Source organism: Stegostoma tigrinum, chromosome 9, assembly GCF_030684315.1.
Source record: "Stegostoma tigrinum isolate sSteTig4 chromosome 9, sSteTig4.hap1, whole genome shotgun sequence".
NCBI classification, from domain to species: Eukaryota; Metazoa; Chordata; class Chondrichthyes; order Orectolobiformes; family Stegostomatidae; genus Stegostoma; species Stegostoma tigrinum.
The window spans coordinates 44,566,450-44,588,358 of record NC_081362.1 but is presented as its reverse complement, the minus strand read 5'-3'; positions in this window follow the sequence as shown (position 1 = coordinate 44,588,358).

Below are 21,909 nucleotides of genomic sequence, written 5' to 3'. Positions count from 1 at the left end.
AGGCATGTCTTTTAAAACCATTTCCTACTCTCATACATTGCTTTTCCTTTTATGGGTTTCGGTATTTGTCAGAGTAACTTGATATTTCAATTTCACTTCTGTATCTGTGTATTAAATTGTTACCTAAAGGAAAGAAAGTAAATGCTTGTCTGAATTCTTTACATGATTGCTTTCCCACTTATGAACATAACATTGATCACTGCAGTATAAGCTGCAGATTTTTCAATGATAGATGTAATTTTTACTGCACTATTTAAGAGTGCGTCTTATTTCTAATTTATTTTGTGAGCACTTTCCCTCCTCAACCAAACCCTTCAGCTGAAGACATTGATCAACCTACTAGTGTACAGCTTCACAATTCCACTACCTTCTTGTATTTCCTTCAAAGACTGTAATTTTTGTCTTACCTAAATAGTGGGTATCAGCAAGCTGTACAATCTCAGTGGGCATCACAACTTAGCCCTGTCATATTTTCACTAAATGTCATACTACAGCAGGAATCAAAAAGCCTATGATTGAATGCAAGTACCTTGTCAATTTGCCCTTGCCTCTCACAGGTCATTAAGATTAATGTTACAATCACCTCAGCAAGGATCAGCTAATTCAATGTGGAAAGTCTTGAGCATTCTTAATTTCTATGGCATAGCTCCTCATTAGATTTTCTACTCAAAGCAAATGTTTACTGCTCAAATTATAATATTGGATGCAAAGTTATAGATTGAAGAGCAGATGTTAGAGACTTCTTTGTGCTCATCTCCGTTGATATCAATGAAAACGAAAATCAAACTCATGCTGTAATCAGTAGCTACTCTCCAAAGTCAGTTTTCCACCTCAGGCGGCAAGTTGAAAATCTACCCCATGATGTCTGCTGCACATTAACAGAGCTGCTACTCTGTGATCAGGTTTTATGAGTGCAACCATTGTGCCGTTATCACAGCTAAACTGACAAATTTTAGATTTACTTTTCCTGCAGTTATGCATAGCTGCAGTTTAAAACCTTTTCAAAAAGATTCTTATTACCTGTCTCAGAGACTAGATGGATCTCTAATCCACAAGGCATCAGCAACAATGAAACCATTTCTTGATCTGTATGCTTAACTTGGCAGACTGTAATCCTATGTTTGCTCTTTATGAACATAATTAGATTTGGTAAACACTTATTAACGTTCCATTTTATCATTTCATCCACAATCTATAAACATGTGCATACCTAACTAACAGTATTAGCTCTTTGTATTTGTGTGGTACATTACCTTCCACCTCCTTGATTATGAAGCTTTTTATTCATTTTTACGGAATCTAATAGGTGTTAAATTCAGGAGTAGCACTATTTTCAATCAAATGCTCGAGTAATTTAAGAAGTGATAAATCATTTTGAACATTTTACTTCATATTTTATGTTTTCTAATTTGCAACATAAGAGAATGCAGAAGTGAATAAGTAACCGTGCGATTAAGGTCACCTTACCATTTAAGTTTTCTGTATATAATGTCCCTGTGAAATATTTGAAATTATTCCCGAGTAATCCTGCACTAATGGCTTGTCAAAAGGAATGATTCCCGTATTGTGTATGACAGAGAATGGAGCTGTTGGGGTTTTTACATCAGTGCATGAAGAAGTATAAAAATGAATCATGTAAACTGGAATGTCTAAGATTTGATTCAATAAAACAACAATCCTGCATATTCTCCTGCAATTGAGCGACCTCCAGAAATACTTTGCTGTTCTTTCAATTTTCCATTCAGTCTGCTAAACTGGACTTTAAACAGTTAGGATACTGACTTTTGAACATCCAATAATTGCCTTGGAAATATATTGGTTATATTCATCAATAACAATGACATGTAATATAGACCCCTTAAAATAAGAAAACTTCAAAGTACTTCAGAGCGAGCTAAGTTCAATGAGACAAAATTCAGAGTAATGGACAGTTCAGACAAACATTACAATACTGGAAATTAGAGACAGCATGTGGAGATCTCTCATTCAGATTTAAATGTAGGACGAGAAAAGTAAATTGGAGATGGTTGAGCATGGAAGCCAATGTCAGACAGTTAATATGCAACAATGGGTTTGCAGGATTAAATACGAATAGCAAGATTAATTTTTAGAGGATGTTGAATGGGAAACTGGTTGCAAGAATACTGGAATAATCGAGAACGCCCTTGACCGCGTCTCCCGCATTTCCCGCCACACATCCCTCAAACCCCGCCCCCGCCACAACCGCCGAAAGAGGATCCCCCTCGTTCTCACACACCACCCCACCAACCTCCGGATACAACGCATCATCCTCCGACACTTCCGCCATCTACAATCCGACCCCACCACCCAAGACATTTTTCCATCCCCACCCTTGTCTGCTTTCCAGAGAGACCACTCTCTCCGTGACTCCCTTGTTCACTCCACACTGCCCTCCAACCCCACCACACCCAGCACCTTCCCCTGCAACCGCAGGAAATGCTACACTTGCCCTCACACCTCCTCCCTCACCCCTATCCCAGGCCCCAAGATGACTTTCCATATTAAGCAGAGGTTCACCTGCACATCTGCCAATGTGGTATACTGTATCCACTGTACCCGGTGTGGCTTCCTCTACATTGGGGAAACCAAGCGGAGGCTTGGGGACCACTTTGCAGAACACCTCTGCTCGGTTTGCAATAAACAACTGCACCTCCCAGTCGCGAACCATTTCCGCTCCCCCTCCCATTCTTTAGATGACATGTCCATCATGGGCCTCCTGCAGTGCCACAATGATGCCACCCAAAGGTTGCAGGAACAGCAACTCATATTCTGCTTGGGAACTCTGCAGCCCAATGGTATCAATGTGGACTTCACCAGCTTCAAAATCTCCCCTTCCCCCACCGCATCCCAAAACCAGCCCAGTTCGTCCCCTCCCCCCACTGCACCACACAACCAGCCCAGCTCTTCCCCTCCCCCCACTGCAAAACCAGTCCAACCTGTCTCTGCCTCCCTAACCTGTTCTTCCTCTCACCCATCCCATCCTCCCACCCCAAGCCGCACCTCCATCTCCTACCTACTAACCTCATCCCACCTCCTTGACCTGTCCGTCTTCCCTGGACTGACCTATCCCCTCCCTACCTCCCCACCTATACTCTCCTCTCCACCTATCTTCTTTTCTCTCCATCTTCGGTCCGCCTCCCCCTCTCTCCCTATTTATTCCAGAACCCTCATCCCATCCCCCTCTCTGATGAAGGATCTAGGCCCGAAACGTCAGCTTTTGTGCTCCTGAGATGCTGCTTGGCCTGCTGTGTTCATCCAGCCTCACATTTTATTATCTTGTATTCTCCAGCATCTGCAGTTCCCATTATCACTGGAATAATCCAGTCTTGGGTCGATGACAGATTGAATGAGGGTTTGATTAGTAGTTGGGATGAGGCAGGCAGAGGCATACCATGTAATGTAGGTGGAAGCTAGATAGTCTCTTTTGAGAAAGATGTGGATTTCCTGCTCCTCTGATGCTGCTTGGCCCTCTGTGTTCATTCAGCTTCACACCGTGTTATCTCAGATTCTTCAGCATCTGCAGATCTTACTATCTCTGTGGATTTGAAAGTTCACTTCTACAGTTATGTGTGTATAAAATGGGCATTCAAACAGTGTTTGATTTTTACCTGATTATTGGAAATTACTGCCACAATTAACTAGAATGTCTGAGACTAAAGCAAATATCTAATTAGCTTACTGCTCCTATTTTCTCTGGCTTTAGTATACATCAGCCTGCAACACAGCTCATGGCTTTTTGATATTGCACAATTGAAATTGAAGATTAAGGTAGAGCCCACCCAAAATTTCATCACTATCCATAAGAGCCCAAAAGTGTTCTGTGTGAGGAAAGCGGTTAATGTAAAAAAAAAGTTTTCATAATGTTTTATATTACACTTTAGGACATTTGCAAAAGATTACATGTTGTACTCCTGAGAAAAACATGACAGTTATCAATGGCCTCTTACAAAGCTTTAATTCAGCCAAGGGATTAGGATGATGTCATAAATTATACAGTTGAATCCCTCAATTGAATTAGAGGATCCAACTGTTACCAGACATGTGTTCCTTACAACCTGAAGTATGGAATTCGGCATACAAGTCAATTAACACTATAAAATGGTTTGACATATAGATTTGTGTTGAATGCAAAATATAGTTACAGGATAAGGAAATTATAGCACTGGGAGTAATAATAACTGTGGATGTCCATACTGAAATTGTGTGCAACCAAAAAAGAGGGCTGAATATTCCTGGCCCCTGAACAACGTGGGCCATGGCAAGAAATTTGAAAAAAATTGGGTGGGATGTTGAGTGAAGACATCCTTGATACTAAGTGCAAAAAGGCCCATTTTTCAAGTAAGTGTTGAACATCACTTCACAGGTGGCACGGTAGCTCATTGGTTAACACTGTTGCTTCCCTGCATCTGGGACCCAGGTTCAATTCCACCCTTAGGTCACTGTCCTTGTGGAGATTGCACATACTCCCTTGTGTCTGAATTGGTTTCCTCCAAGTGCTCCAGATTCCTCCCACAATCCAAAGAAGTGCAGGTTAGATGGATTGGCCATGCTAAATTGCCCGTAGTGTCCAGGGATATGTAGATTACGTGTGTTAGCCATGGGAACTGCAGGGTTACTGGGAAAGGGGATGGAGATGGGTCTGGGTGGGATGACCTTTGGCGTGTCGGTGTAGACTGGTTGGGCTGAAGGGCCTGTTTCCACACTGTTGGGATTCTATGATCAAGATGAGATTCTCTCTAGTGAGAAGGGAGAGACCTATAAACATGGATAATAACTCATTAACAGCCTCATTATCATTTAATCTTGACTGATTAATGTGTAGTTTCTCATTCTACCACCCACTGGATAGATGCTAAGAATTACCGACATGAAAATCAGAACAGGTGCATGGCGACTCCAACTCACCACTTCATCCTCTAGACCGCCATCTTGGACACTTGGCACCAACATCTCAGGACACATTCCATGGACCGCAACTGCATACACACCATCTATACTGGTGTCCGACTACATACTAACTTCACCACATCACCTCTAATCCACTTACAATGCAGTACTCCACGTCAGTGCTGCACTTTGGACCTCACCAGCACCTCTCATTATAACCCTGCTGCCATGGAACTTTGTGCATGGGGAAGAAGCACCCAGTTCATGAATTGGAACAGGCTGCATCTCAAGGATCCTTGCTCAATTTCCTATTGCACAGTCACTTTGTCCCTACTTCGGTGCTATACAACATCCTTTTCTTGCCTTTTTGTGCTTTTCCCTTCAGACAGAGCTAACAGGTTCAGAGTTCTTTGCCATGCATTGCCTTTCAGTGCGGACACAATGCCAGGCAGCTTGTCATGGTTGGAAGCAGTCATTAGTCAAGGGCCAGCACATGTTCCTGTGTTGGTGTTACGCCTGTACCATAAGCCAGCTGCAAATGCAGTAAACACATGCATGAATTTCATGCAAATGACCATATCTGAAAGTCTGAGAAGAGTAGTCCTCAGTCAAATCAAGGGAGATATCCTTCATGCAGTGCCCCAGTACTGTAAGTTAAGGGCAGTCTCTGATATCAATCCAAGGGTTTGGACACCATCAGTTGGCCACTCTGGACAGTCAGAATTGGGAGGTCTATACCTCTACAATCTAGTGAGTGGGTCATGGTCAACCCTGTGGCCAGTATGGTCAGGCTGAGGCATGATGGGAAGTCAGTCAGGGTACTAGACATATATCAATCAGGGTTTCGTTCCTTATCGTTGAGGGTTATCTGTCAATAGCACTCAATGAGGCAAACTTATACAGAACAGAGTGAAAAGAGTGTTTCAAACTGTGAGGGAGGCCTTTCAATTTCTAGCTGTACGTGAGGCCTTCAATGAGTGGCAACCTTACACAGGCACCTATACCATACAGGTTAAATTCACAGAAGGGCACTACATTTTAAAGTGAGCCTCAGTTATCATCCTGCCATCTCAAGTCCACATCCTGGCCCCAAGCAATCTTGACTTCATAACACAGTATCAGGAACAATTGCCACTAATGCCTTAAGAATCGTATGCCACCAGGAATAATTGACCCTAGTCGCTTAAGTAGCAGTCACCTGTGATTTATCAATAGCTTGTACTTGGTGCAGGAACTGCTCATTTCACACCTTGAACTATGAAACATTGTGTATTACTAAGGTTTGGTGAGCTGTGTACCTTCAATTTTATAGTTGCTGCTAGTCACATATTCACACACATAGCTAATGAAGAATAGGGAATATTTATTTACAAATGCAATAGCATGTTTAGAGTGACATGTCACCCTTACCACCTATGTGCCACTGGAAGGCCTTTGTTCTCATCTCAGCACAGTACTGAGCTCCACAGCTGGAGTGAACAAGCCTGCCCTACAGTGGACCCCATTCACCTTGGAGTTTTGCTCAGGCAGCCCAGGGGAATGTCTACAGGGACCAGACATTTTGAGTGCATCCTGCCTAGAAGCACATGCACCCACCTTGGCTTTAACAGATCTAAGCGTGACAGGAAGCATGGAGGCAGAAAGTCTGGCACCCTTTGGAGTATCTCGAGGAGAAACTGTGGTTCCTCCTCTGCCTGGGTGCCTACTGGCATTGCCCTGTCTACTTATGAGGATGGGGACCTGAAGCGATGTTAAGGCCCCTCACCCCTGCTGAGTACAAACGGCTAGAGCAATAAAGTTCAGGTCAGTGCGCATATTTGGCAGACTCTGCAGCTGTCAATCTGTCCATGGAGGCAACCACACACTTGAAAGCCTGAGGCAGCAGCGTCCAATTTGCTTTGCTGCCTAAACGCTCCTGCCCTGATGGTCGACATGTCAATAAAGCCACAAATGGGATACGCTCCTGCCTAAAGCTGAGCCAAGTCTTAGTCTTTAGTAGTCTTCCAAGTGCTAGCAACTTGGGGCATTTCGTCCTCAGCCACCTGTGGAGACACGGTGGTGATGTATTCCCAAGCAGGTACTCCTGACTCTAATCTCATAATCACTGAGCTGGTGGGGTGTGCAGGAGGCAGCTGTGTCACTGCTGAAGTACCCATGTTCTTTTCCTCAGAGGTAAAAGACACCATGTTTTATGGCACCACCCTCTTGACCATGGTTATGCCATTCACACCTGAAGGAGACAAAAAGCTTGCATTTGTGACTTACAGTGAGGGTAATGGGAGAGTAATGCAACAAAGGGCAATGTTTCTTACTGGATGCTGAGATATAGATATCTCTGCATCTTCACGGAGCAGTTGTCTACAGTTCACAGGAACATGGAAGATGGAAGCAGCAGCAGGCCATTCAATCCCTCGAGCCTGCCCCGCCATTCAATATGCTCATGGCTGATCGTCTAGCGAATTGCTAATTCAAGCTAAACCTAATTCTGCCCTCACACCATATGCCTTGGCCCCTTTAGCCACAAGATCTATATCTACTTAGGAACATCGAACCCCTACAGCGCAGAAAGAGGCCATGTGGCCCACTGAGTCTGCATTGATCTTGCAAAGAGCATCCTACCAAAACCCATGCACCTCCGCAATCCCCCTCTCCTTCCTATCCCTGTAATGCTGTATTTACCAATGCTAACACACCTGACCTGTATATTGTTGGACACTGCAGGGCAATATACTTCCTTCACACTCATCCATAGTTTAGCAGCAGGTTCATATTGATTGTGAAGGTCCTGCTGAGTTTATTAGTTGGTCTGTGTAGATGATGTATACCTTGTTTTTGCTCTAAAAATCTTTCAACATTACTTCATAATATCAATTAATGGGTCTTGTGAAAATGTCCTAAAATTAAATGCTCTAATTTTATTTTTAGAAATAAATGTATTTTACAAACAAATCAACAGATAACCGCATCCATTTGCACAGATCCTGAGTGCAGAATTTTTCCCAACTTTACCATGCATTTTCCAGCCCTTTGTTGTAACAAAGCTCAGGAAGTTCTAACTGTGCTCTTGGAATGACAGAATGATTGTGTCAAACAGCTGAAAGTGCCCCGAATCTGATTCGTCCATTGTGCTTTAAACGGTCTTCTCAGACTTCCCTATTGTTTGGCAGTGAGTAAATTACAAACCACAAATGCATTGTATAAAGAGATATTTGGATGGGTGACCAATAGCTTGATCAAAAGGGTAGATTTTGGGAAGTGTCTTAAAGGAGGAGAGCACGGTAGAGAGATTCAAGGAGTGAATTCCAGAACTTCAGGCTGAGGAAGCTGAAGGTATTGCTGATAATATGTTGAAGCAATTAGAATTGGGGGCATGCAAGAGGTCAGAATGAAGGTTACAGAGGCTTTCAGTGGCACAGGAGGATAAAGAGATAACAGAGTCACAGGGAAATGGGGGGATAAATGGGATGCAAGATACAGCATGGGTGCCAAAGTTTTGGATGAGCTAACGTTTGTGGAGGGTGGAGGATGGGAGCTCCTTTTATGTATTCTATCCTTACAATCAATTCTCTACTCTCCTGACTGATCACCTCCCTCCCAATTGCTCACCTACCCCCTTAAAACAATCACCTATTGTATGGACCAGTCCTTTAACCTCACAGCTAATCAACTACCCTCCCATTCTGATCACCGTCCCTACAAATCAATTACTTCACCATTTTCTTGATGGTTTTCTTGACAACCCCCTTATCAATTGTCACTCTCCACGCTTCCCGCATTCTTTTAACCATTTATCTGCGGCTATCACTGATTTCACAATGACCCATCTTCCTTTCTAATTTGCCATTGAGTTTCCTGTTAAAAGTTTTTAGCTCAGCAGCTAAATAATAATAAAGCCTAAAGCTTAATATGAGGTGAGCCTAGGCCAATTCGTTCTAAGAATCCTGCATTCTCTACAAGACCAAAAATGGGCACATTTAATTTTGTAGTTGCCATTGTTAACGTGGCAGGCTTAATTCCTTTAAGTAATTGTTAACGGGAGTTGTAGTTTATTTTTACTGCTACTTCATGATCTGATATTAGCTGATAATCATCATAGCTGCAACTCTGATAACCTTCAACAGCAGGATTAGTAGAACCGAAAAATTTCCCCACAGAGTAGGTGACAATGCAGCTCTGTTAATCCATCAGTTTGGCCTGATGGCCATCCAAACTCATGCTTGGCTGAGTTCACATCCAGTTCTTTCTGGAGGCTGCGGTGTTATTTCCCCTTTCAGTGGGATGCAGGTGGAAACTGAGGGAAGTTACAACACATATGGCAGACAGGCTGGAATGTCAGCCTCCTCCGGATTTTGAGTCAATGGCCACAGGATGTCAGCAGGTAAGCATCTTTATGCGCTCCAATGCTGCTCAAACTCATTTCGCTTGGGATCCTTTACAGCCGTCACAAAGTCACCCTGTTCTGGGCTGCATTCCAAATGCAGTCTCCAGAGAAGAGACACAGTGGAGCTCCTAAAGACTACTGTCTTCGACCAGAACACAAACAGGCAGGCGGGGAGGAGATGAAGGTCATTCAAAAAAAAAGATCAAGTTTCAAATGGCACAACCGTGGAATCTTTATCCTTTTCAAGAATATCAAGTTTCTAAAATAAACTGAGAGAAAAAATATATGATGCAAATTTGTCAACATAATTGTTTTTTTCTTGAAATGCAGAATGGCACATATTTTGGATTTGATTGATTATGTCTGTCTTAGCTTCATACAGTAAAACAAGGCTCTGGTTTGTGCATTAAATGTTGATTTGATGAAATGTTTGTGTGGAGCAATGATTTCTGACTCAGCAACATCTACTGCCAGATGTTTTATTCCTGCTTCTGATGCACTTTAATTTTTACACATGTGGCGTGAACAGTAATAATCAATTGAACTATAAATAAAATGCAATCACATTTAATTACATTTTTCTCTGATTTTTACCCTGAGGCAGTGACTTTTGCTGAGGTTTAAGTTTCAGTCGTCTCCAGCCCTCTGATGCCAACCTTAACCAAAGTGACCATTATTTAACGATGAGTCTGGGCAGTGAGAGTCCAAAAGCTACCATGCAAGGCAGTACAACCAAGCCAAACCTGCCCTTTGATAATGGACTTACATACTCAGACCAATTGTAAGAGTCCAACTGTTGCCTTGGGTTGGGATCAGCACATACTGGAAACTGAACCTAGCTTTTGATCACATTCTACTTTGTACTGATCCATCGTTGAGGAACCTACGTTTCATCATTTTGAGATCGCCATGGAAGTTGTCCCACTTGTATAATATTACTTTGTGAAGAGCCCTGGGCACCCAGGAAAAGACAGCATTTTTTCTGTTTTCTTTCCAGGCTATCCATGGATGTTTGGCTGGAGTTATATCAGCTGTTTAGGGGAAAAGAAAAAGTGGAAATTCACCTGCTTTGCATCCTTTCTCTTTCCTCCCCTTAAGAAGAGTAAAAGAGAAATTGTCAGGTCTTGTAGCTTAAATTCTACAGTGCTAAATAACTGATTTGTTTACACATAAGCACCAAGTTAGAATTGTCCATGTTTATTTAACAGATGAAGGTTATTCAAGCTTTTATAATTAACTTTGGTATTGATATTAGGGAGTTTAAGGCATACACTTCTATGGTACTACCCAAGTTCCTGACTCCTGAATGGGAGAACATTTGGACATAAAAATTGGAGGTCAGTGGAGTGCATGCACAAACAAGTCCTTGCTAAAATTGATCTTTGCTACAAAAAAAATTAACACAAGCAGATGGTGAGAGGCTCACAATTTATTTATGAGGTAGGTACTTAGTTCTTACCTATACACAAAATAACTTTAATTACAGAGCCCAGTGGGGCACTGTAGAAATACATTCACCTTGATAAGTGGATGCCTGTTAGCAACATGGTAATCCAGTGAGCTTGCTTTGTGCTTGTTCTGTTTGTCAGTGATAGAATGGAAATTGTTTGCAGTGAGGCAAGTACTTGCCTGCAGATTGGGTTGCTGTCAGATCAGGGGGAAGGTTGCCTAGTAATTTATGAAATGTCCTTTCCAAACTTGGAGGCTGTCCCACTCCACGTTTTAGACAGACCACACAGCGATTTATTTTCTGATTACTTATTAGTCTCTAGGAAATGTTGTATAAATTCAATTTTATGAAGTATTTGTGTTTTTAGTTTCACTGCAAATGTTGAATGAATGTAAGTTTTCATTGTGACATAACTTTATTCACAAATGGGGGTCATTTCCACTGCACAAACAGTGGCTGGGAGAGAAATCGGTAGCTAATTTCATTGTAGACTAAGCAATTTCTAACTTTCTTTCACAACATTGTGGTTATCTTGTATAATCTATGCATGCTATTATTTGGCATGTTTCTGTTGTCTCTATCAGTTAGTCAGTTATTGGTTCTGAGAATCTGGGATAGGAGTGATTGGCTGAATGGTTTCCCATTGTGCAGTATAATTCTGTGATCCACTGTGGGGAATATCCCTCAGACACATTCTCTTCCTTACTTGCACAGCTATTAATCCCCACAGCTATTTTGTAATAGCATTCAGTGTATAAGAATACTGAGCCACATTTATTGTTGAAGACAATGTTTGCTGCTGGTACTAAGTTGCAGTTTCCAGTAATTGCAGTAACTGCAACATCCATGCAGTATTAGGCATAACTTAATTGAACAGAGCCTGTTGATTAAACTAACAATGAGGACAATTACTGAGACAGATTTCAATTGATTAAGTAAGACTGATATTTCTCACTTTTTGGGTGAGGTACAGTTCGTAATGAGTTACTTAATACTTCATTTATAACACAAACAGAAATACTTTCCATTCTAATGCAACTTGCTTCACCATCAAAAGCTTGAAGCCTTAAGCAGTTCACAAAAGAAACTAAATACTCACAGCTCTGCGATCATTGGCAGCCTATTTCAAACTACTTCAGGTGGAAAATGGAATTGCCTGGTTCGATCACAATAGGCAGTAGTATAAATACACCATCAGTCATATTGAAAGTTGTGTTCAATATTTCCCACTGGTTTACATTGTTAGGTGATCACAATTGTTCTCTTTTTAAAATATACATGAATTTTCTATCGAAGATGAAACTGTAGGGCCTCATTAATATATGGTAGCATGCCATGCTGATGCATTTTTATTTAATTAAAAATATAATCCTTCTGATTACATTCTGTATGTTTGAAAAGGGCACTAACAATAATGATTTGAATGTGCACACTATGCAACATTTTTGTGCTAATTAATTGGCACCAACCAAGGCACCTTCAACTTGCATAAATTTTGAAAATGAGGACCCAGAGGATAAAACAGTGCCACATGTGCCAAGATGCTTCAGAAAGTAAAAGTGCTGCTCGCAAGGGAAGGGGCAATCATGCTGTATGGGCTTTATATCATTTTAATATGATTTTTGAAAAGGTAACTCGCTAGCTTTGTAGCAAAACGGTGAACAGGAAGAAGAATTTACAAAAATCAATGGTAAATTTAACAAGCCTTCAAATAAAAGAAAAAAAAGATAAAATATATTTTCATTTCTAGCTTTTAAAAAATCCAAATGCAAATTATTTGCCTCCTGACCAAGCCCCATTGCAAACATAATATACATGACTTTATTGATTTTAAGAAATCAAATTCAATGTTTGACAAATTACCTTCACCTTCAAAGACAATGAGCACATCAGCTGTTGCATATCGAGGGTGGTCTTTTGTCTTGGACTAGATTGGCCATTAATAACTCATTGGTGTTCTGGCTGGTGGTAACCTCTGGACTGCATGGAGCATGTTGTTGGGTTTTCTATCTCTGTTCTTAGCAGATGCTAAGTCAATCTGTTGAGATAAGTTACCCCAGCCTCCAGAAAGGTAGCCCTGCATAAGGTGAGTGCTTTGGAGATTCAACTCCTAGTAGAAGATATTCCAGCTCCTCTCTCAGCGGTTAGATAGTTGACAGTTTATGCAGTTGACTGAATGCCTCAATGGAGATTCTTCTCCGGTGGGAGCTTCAAGTCTCTTTTGTGCTGCTATTTAATCCAGTGAAATTTGAGCCCAAAGCCATCCATTTGCACATTTTTATAATCAAGTCCAATGGACCTGGCTTTTTTAAAAAATTCATTTACAGGATGGTGGGTATCATTGGCTAGTACAACAGTTATTGCCCATCCCTAATTGCCCAGAGGGTAATTAAAAGTCAACCACATTGCTGTGGGTCTGGAGTCAAGTGTAGGTCTGAACAGGCACAGGCTGTAATTTCCTTCTCTAGAGGACATTAGTGAACCAAATGGGGGTTTCTCAACAATCGACTTATGTCATCATTAGACTCTTAATTCTAGATTTTTATTGAATTCAAATTTCACCATCTGCCACGGTGGGATTCAAACACAGGCCCCCAAAACATTACATGGGTCTGTGGAATGATAATCGAGGATAATACCACCATGTCAGTGCCTCCCCAGTTTAGGAGTAGTCTGTCGTGAATTTATTCCATCCTTAAAATTTTCAGAGTATTTTGTGTCATTAAAAATCAGAAAGACATCTTTTTGCTGATGCAACATGTCATCTGGAGTACATGAATTATGAATTATGATAAGATTATGCTTCCCTCATATCAAATCAAACTCATGTAGTGGAAATTTGCAGAGTGATTGATAGGTATTGTCCATCCATTCTAATGAGTGTCCTGGGTCATGCAGGAAACAGTTATTTAAGTTCTTTCCAAATGCAATTTGTAGATATCTTCAGTCACATTCCTCTGTTTCACAAAGGAGGGAATCATTGATAATCAGAATCTACTGCTGCATATCATTACGGTCAGTAATGTCAGTTTGGCTCTTGTTATAACTCACCTGGATAGTGCACTATAAATCGGGCCCTGCTCTTACTGGATGTGTCACAAAAGTTGAAAAAAAAACTGAAAAAGCACAAAGTTCCCAATTTATATTTCAGTTATATTTTCTGATGAAGGGTCTAGGCCCAAAACGTTAGCCTTTCTGCTGCTCTGATGCTGTTTGGCCTGCTGCGTTCATCCAGCTCTACACCTTGTTATCGCAGATTCTCCAGCATCTGCAGTTCCTACTATCCAAATAAGAATCCCTGTTTTTACAAATAATTAGACTCTAGCTAACATGTAAACAGTAACAAACTGTTAGCATGTAATACCTGTTAAAAAAAATTCTAATCCCCTTATAAACATCCCCTTAAACAGGCACTGACAGACAAATAGAGAGGTTAAAATTGGTTGTGGACTAGGGGAAAGTCAGGAGAGTCAATTCAGTAGTCTTTGTTCTCAGGCTTCATTGCTGAGATGATCCTTATGACTGTTCTGCTGACCAGCATTTTACTTCAGTTGCCTTTCTTTGGATGCATCAATGGTTGGCAAGAGAAACAAGCTGGCCAGCTTGACTCTATTAGTTGAAGTTCAGAGCTTACAAAAACTGTTGCAAGAAAGATAAATTGACTTGCTTCAGGTTTACAGTGAGCTTTGACTGCAGAGAACAGAGTGACTTCCCCTGAGTTGGGGAAGAACCGAGCATCTCTTCTCTCTGTAACTTGTTCCCAGCATGAAGCTGCTAAGCTACTTGAGAACCAATCACATAGTTGTTGGCAGGCAGACAGGTCTCTGAGATCAAAAACTGGTCACTAACCTGAAGACCAATCAACATCTTGCTGCAGTAAAAGCTTCATCTGGCAAGATTAATCCCCTTGGTTCCAACTGCCTGCAACTCAGATTTGAAATACGACTTGTCCAAACAGTTATTTACAAGGTGACTGCCATGGTTGTCATGTTACTTGCTTTTTAAAACATCCTCTCAAACATTTGTTTTAAAACTGCACTTTCTGATTTCAGATCACAATTAATAAACGTGCAAAATAAAAAGTTACTATCCTTACACTTCCTCTCATTTACATCAGAAGCTGGTGGTTTCATGCCTCAGGGCGGCACAATATTGAGGAACATGTGCATTGTCAGTCAGATCAAATATTGAGCTAAACCTATTTAGATGAACCTAAAAAAAAATCTATGGTAATATTCATGGAAAAGCAGAAGGATTTCCAAAAGTTTGTGCCAATATTCTTTCTTCAATTAAAATCATTAATATACTAGTCATCCGCTTTTTAAAAATCATTTATTGTCAGGATATGGGCAGACCTAGTTTATTCTCTAACTTAGAGATAGCAAAATTTTCAGATGCTGGAATTAGGGACAACACAGTGTAGAGCTGGAGGAACACATCAGGCCAGCAGGCAGCATCAGAGGAGCAGGAAAGTTGATGTTTCAGGTCAGGACTGTGTTGTCCCTTATTCCCTCGCTGCCTAAGGAGAGTGATAATGGTGCTCCTTCATGGACATTTTGAGTCCTATCTCTGATGGCGCTCCAACTATGGTATTAGGTGGAGACATCCAGGGTATTGAATCAGCAAGCAAGGAATGACAATGTATACCCAAATTTGCATGATATGTGACCTAGTCATGGATTCAGACCTGATAGTGCTTCCATTATGTTGCTGCTCTTTTCCTTCTTGTTAACAAAAGTTACAGGATTGGGATACGTATAACAGTGAGTGGTGTAGTGCATCCTGTAAATAGTATGTCCAGGAGTTAGCTGTGGGAAATGCAGGGTTACAGGGATAGGGTGAGGTCTGGGTGGGATGCTGTTCAGAGGGCTGGTGTAAACTTGATGGGCTGAATGGCTTGTCTCCATACTATAGGGATTCTCTGATTCAGATTGAGAGTGACATGCCTCAAAAGTAATTCATTGGTTAGGAAATACTTTGGAACAGCTGGGTGATGTTACTGGATGCCAAATCAATGCACTTGGCTTGTTTTGTCCTAATAAATGATTGAGATCAGATTTTATTATTTTACACTTTATTAGAAGACCTCATTAATAGTTTTTTGTTTCTTGGTGACTCTATGTTTAAAGGACGCATACAGAAGTAATTACAAAGGGTCATGAACAGAGTTACCCACCATAATGAAGGAGTTTAGGCATACTACAGGCTCAAGTAAACAACACATTAGCAGCATCTATACTGGAATAAATGTTGCAATGGACCTAACGTCGTTGGTAGTGTGTTATCAAGCACTGTTAGTATTGATCAAGAAATGCTTACTCACGTCATGACGGGCAAGTTGTTACCTTAACACACCAGAGCAATGACTTGGTACTCAACGCAATGTCAGACTGTACAATAAATTTCAAGCTTATGGTGCAATTGTGATCGTAATTCCATTCTGCAGTTTTGAAAGCTGTCGATAGGTTTCACCCAACCATCGCAAATCTATCTTGCTTATCAAGCGAGAAGAACAAGAAACCAATTGGGAGGTGCTGAAAAGTGGAAATTCAGAATGTTATCAAGGCATTGCTAAAAAGAAAATGGACAGTTCCTCTGGGACATTAAATGGATGGCAATTACATTTTGTAAGCATATTCTATGTGGCAGATTCAAACACAGCGAAGATTTCTAGGATGGGAAGAGGAAACATTTTCGGGGTTTACCAAAGCATGACCTGAAGTTGTGTTGTTGCAACATAAGAATGTGTGAGATAGGTGAGGGAGAATACCACTTCACCTATTGAACCAGCTGCACCATGGTCCCAGTTGATCTCAAGTTCAACTTCATCTTCTAGCTGCCCCTCATATCCCTTGATTCCCTGGATGATGAAAAATCTTGTGTCTCAATATATTTGAAAATGGCCAACTACAACTCTCTGGTGCATAGAATTTGAAAGAATCACAGAAGTTTTAGTAAGCAAATATTTCCTAAATGACCCTTCCTCTAGGTTCCCCAGCCAGAGGAAACGACTCCACAATGTCTTCCTTGTCTCCCTTCATCCCAAATGCTTCAATGAGATCATCTCTTGTTCCTTTTTAATATCAGAGAATATAAATCCAATCTACTCAGTCCCTCATTATAGGAAGACTGTTTCATTTAGTGACCAGTTTAATACCTGTTCTCTGTACATCCTCCAATGCAAGTATATCGTTTTTATTTAGAAATGGAGAATAAATGTTGTACGCAGTATTTCAAGTATGGTCTCTTCAAAGTCATTAGAAGTGTAGCAAGACTTCTTTGTCCTTATATTCCAATCTCCTTACAAAAAGGACATCCACTTTCTTTCCTGTTGTTTCACATTCTTGCATGCTAATTTTTTGTGTTCCATGTACCAAATGTCCAAGTTTTTGGAACATTATCTCCAAGTTTTTCTCTTACTTTAATATTACTAATTAATTATTTCTCATGCACAATACTAGATCTAAAATAATTTTCACTCTAGAGTAGACTATCTTTTGTAGTGTTGCTCAATTTTTGATTCTGGACTGAAATGGAAAAAAAAGACTGCTTTAAAACAAAGGATTGCCACACTTTTAAAAATCATTGCAAGTTGTGTTTGTACTCCTGCTTTGTTTGAATCATAGAGGTGGCTCGTTGTAGATAGACTGGCACCAGGAGTTGTGCATAAGGTGAGATTTGGCTGGGAACAGGTTGATGATTGATTTGTGGGGTTCTGACCAGATGCAGGTACATCAGTCTGGCAACAACTATCTGAGATAATGGGAACTGCAGATGCTGGAGAATTCCAAGATAATAAAATGGGAGGCTGGATGAACACAGCAGGCCAAGCAGCACAAAAGCTGACGTTTCGGGCCTAGACCCTTCATCAGAGAGGGGGATGGGGGGAGGGAACTGGAATAAATAGGGAGAGAGGGGGAGGCAGACCGAAGATGGAGAGTAAAGAAGATAGGTGGAGAGAGTATAGGTGGGGAGGTAGGGAGGGGATAGGTCAGTCCAGGGAAGACGGACAGGTCAAGGAGGTGGGATGAGGTTAGTAGGTAGATGGGGGTGCGGCTTGGGGTGGGAGGAAGGGATGGGTGAGAGGAAGAACCGGTTAGGGAGGCAGAGACAGGTTGGACTGGTTTTGGGATGCAGTGGGTGGGGGGGAAGAGCTGGGCTGGCTGTGTGGTGCAGTGGGGGGAGGGGACGAACTGGGCTGGTTTAGGGATGCAGTTGGGGAAGGGGAGATTTTGAAACTGGTGAAGTCCACATTGATACCATTAGGCTGCAGGGTTCCCAGGCGGAATATGAGTTGCTGTTCCTGCAACCTTCGGGTGGCATCATTGTGGCAGTGCAGGAGGCCCATGATGGACATGTCATCTAAAGAATGGGAGGGGGAGTGGAAATGGTTTGCGACTGGGAGGTGCAGTTGTTTGTTGCGAACTGAGCGGAGGTGTTCTGCAAAGCGGTCTCCAAGCCTCCGCTTGGTTTCCCCAATGTAGAGGAAGCCACACCGGGTACAGTGGATGCAGTATACCACATTGGCAGATGTGCAGGTGAACCTCTGCTTAATGTGGAATGTCATCTTGGGGCCTGGGATAGGGGTGAGGGAGGAGGTGTGGGGGCAAGTGTAGCATTTCCTGCGGTTGCAGGGGAAGGTGCCGGGTGTGGTGGGGTTGGAGGGCAGTGTGGAGCGAACAAGGGAGTCACGGAGAGAGTGGTCTCTCCGGAAAGCAGACGGGGTGGGGATGGAAAAATGTCTTGGGTGGTGGGGTCGGATTGTAAATGGCGGAAGTGTCGGAGGATGATGCGTTGTATCCGGAGGTTGGTAGGGTGGTGTGTGAGAATGAGGGGGATCCTCTTTGGGCGGTTGTGGCGGGAGCGGGGTGTGAGGGATGTGTTGCGGGAAATACGGGAGACGCGGTCAAGGGCGTTCTCGATCACTGTGGGGGGAAAGTTGCGGTCCTTAAAGAACTTGGACATCTGGGATGTGCGGGAGTGGAACGTCTTATCGTGGGAGCAGATGCGGCGGAGGCAGAGGAATTGGGAATAGGGGATGGAATTTTTGCAGGAGGGTGGGTCGGAGGAGGTGTATTCTAGGGAGCTGTGGGAGTCGGTGGGCTTGAAATGGACATCAGTTACAAGCTGGTTGCCTGAGATGGAGACTGAGAGGTCCAGGAAGGTGAGGGATGTGCTGGAGATGGCCCAGGTGAACTGAAGGTTGGGGTGGAAGGTGTTGGTGAAGTAGATGAACTGTTCGAGCTCCTCTGGGGAGCAAGAGGTGGCGCCGATACAGTCATCAATGTACCGGAGGAAGAGGTGGGGTTTGGGGCCTGTGTAGGTGCGGAAGAGGGACTGTTCCACGTAACCTACAAAGAGGCAGGCATAGCTGGGGCCCATGCGGGTGCCCATGGCCACCCACTTAGTCTGTAGGAAGTGGGAGGAGTCAAAAGAGAAGTTGTTGAGGGTGAGGACGAGTTCAGCTAGGCGGATGAGGGCGTCGGTGGAGGGGGACTGGTCGGGCCTGCGGGACAGGAAGAAGCGGAGGGCCTTGAGGCCATCTGCATGTGGAATGCAGGTGTATAGGGACTGGATGTCCATGGTGAAGATGAGGTGTTGGGGGCCAGGGAATTGGAAGTCCTGGAGGAGGTGGAGGGCGTGGGTGGTGTCACGGACGTAGGTGGGGAGTTCCTGGACCAAAGGGGAGAAAATGGAGTCTAGATAGGTGGAGATGAGTTCGGTGGGGCAGGAGCAGCAACTACTATCTGATTGGCTCCTGAATAGCTGAACATTTTGTGGGTGCTCACAGTACTGACAGAAGCCTTCAGAGAGCTGCAAGGGCAGATGGTTCGTCTTTCTCTACAGTAAAGTTCACAAAGCCTGAAGAAAACCAATCTATTTTCTCTCAGTAGTTGCTGAAAACTGTGGCCTTTAACCAGTAACTAAGAGACTTTGCAGTTAGTGTCCTAATCATCTGAGCCTCCTGCAGATAAGTGAAGAGAACCTGAAGAAGAGAGGATGAAGAACAGAAAATCCTGACAAGCAGAAAGATCATCGTAGTGAACTCTGTGGACTGAGGTAATTGAAATGCCTCCCCAGCATTTTTTCTGCTTCATCCATAATATCATCTTTTTGTCTGTTTGTGATATGTGGTAAAGGTGATCGTAAGTGAGTTTGACTTGAATTAGTCAACCTAATGCTGATAGTTCACATTTAATTACCTGTGGTTACAATCAATATTTTTGTAATAAATGGTCATTCTTGTTAAGTGCACAGATGATACTTGCTGTTAGCCTGAGTCTAGCTGACAGGGAAATTGGGGACTTAGAGTACTTTGACCAAATTTAGTGCTTTTGTGATGATTTTGGAAATAGTGGGGCTTGATTTGCAATGCAGTGTCCCAGTGATCTGCGACACTAGTTTATTCCGTAGTATAAGAAGTAACATGTACTGTGGACAAAGGTAGATATACTGCAGGTAGATATTAGGCAAGCAGATAAAGGTATCACATCAAATATTATTGCAGAAATTACATACTGATGGTGTAGATGGTAATGTATTGCCACAGAGATAGATTGGCTAATGTAGGGTTCTGATTTGCAATCAGTAATTTGCTGATTTTAGGTGGTTTGAATACATTTAGGTCCCTGGATATAGACACTGGACTTACTTAGGAATGTGAAATGAAGAAGGCAGTACACAGGTGATTCAGGGCAAAATAATCTCAGTTTATTAAAAATACAAAACATAAGTATATTAGAAGAAGTATAGGTAAATGCAGTAAACAGTGAAATTAATACAAACAATTACGTAAAGGACAGTAATACAGTTAAGAATACTATCAGCTAGATTGAACACTATTAGAACTCAAAACAAGGGTTTTAATCACAGAAACTTTAATCAGGCTTCCTACCCGTGGAGTTCCTGCACTGTCACCGCTCACCTTTCCTTCCCTGCTACCTGAGTTGGAAACTTTTAGAGTCTCAGGAGTTTAAGCTCAGCACTGAAGGAAACACGATTTTGAAGTACAGCTGGCTGTTCCCGCTTGCCGTACCCAAAGCCAAGATGAAGACTCCGGACTGTAAAGGCCTTCAATCTGTGTTGAATCTATTGATGCGGTAGGATGCCTGGTGGATCTGGATGAACACAGTAGGCCAAGCAGCATCTCAGGAGCACAAAAGCTGACATTTCAGGCCTTGACCCTTCATCAGAGAGGGGGATGGGGAGAGGGCTCTGGAATAAATAGGGAGAGAGGGGGAGGCGGACAGAAGATGGAGAGAAAAGAAGATAGGTGGAGAGGAGAGTATAGGTGGGGAGGTAGGGAGGTAGGGAGGGGGTAGGTCAGTCCAGGCAAGATGGACAGGTCAAGCAGGCGGGATGAGGTTAGTAGGTAGGAAATTGAGGTGCGGCTTGAGGTGGGAGGAGGGGATAGGTGAGAGGAAGAACAGGTTAGGGAGGCAGAGACAAGCTGGACTGGTTTAAGGATGCAGTGGGGGGAGGGGAGATTTTGAAGCTGGTGAAGTCCACATTGATACCATTCGGCTGCAGGGTTCCCAGGCGGAATATGAGCTGCTGTTCCTGCAACCTTTGGGTGGCATCCTTGTGGCACTGCAGGAGGCTCATGATGGACATGTCGTCTGAGGAACGGGAGAGGGAGTTAAAATGGTTCGCGACTGGGAGGTGCTTCACACTTTGTTACCTTGGATTCTCTAGCATCTGCAGTTCCCATTATTTCTTATGCCTGGCGGATCTATTGGGTAAGTACTCGGTTTCCCTCACTTTCTGGTGGTTTTGCAGGCCCGATTTTCACCTCAGCATGTCTCTGAGGTTTTGTGGTGTCAGTCAGGTCAGTGATTTTTCGGAGTTTGTCGGTTCTCGGATCTGCTGGTCGTGGTTATTTGTTGTTGTTTTGCCTGGTTCAGAACAGGCTTGTGTCAATAGCCCTTGGAATTGCTGTCAGGGATTGCTGCTGGTATTTCTTCTGGAGTTTGCTGCCTGAGGTGAGGCCTGCAATTGTAGCGATTGTGGGTCCTTTATGTTTGCGCCAGGTCTGTGCTCACTATTGTGTTTCTGACATTCCTTTTGAAGTCAGTTAGTTTCCTGATCGGACCCTGGAAAACATACTACACAGTCGCCCTTCAGTTGTCGTCTGGCTCAGCCCCATATTAGATCAATCCAACAGCTTACA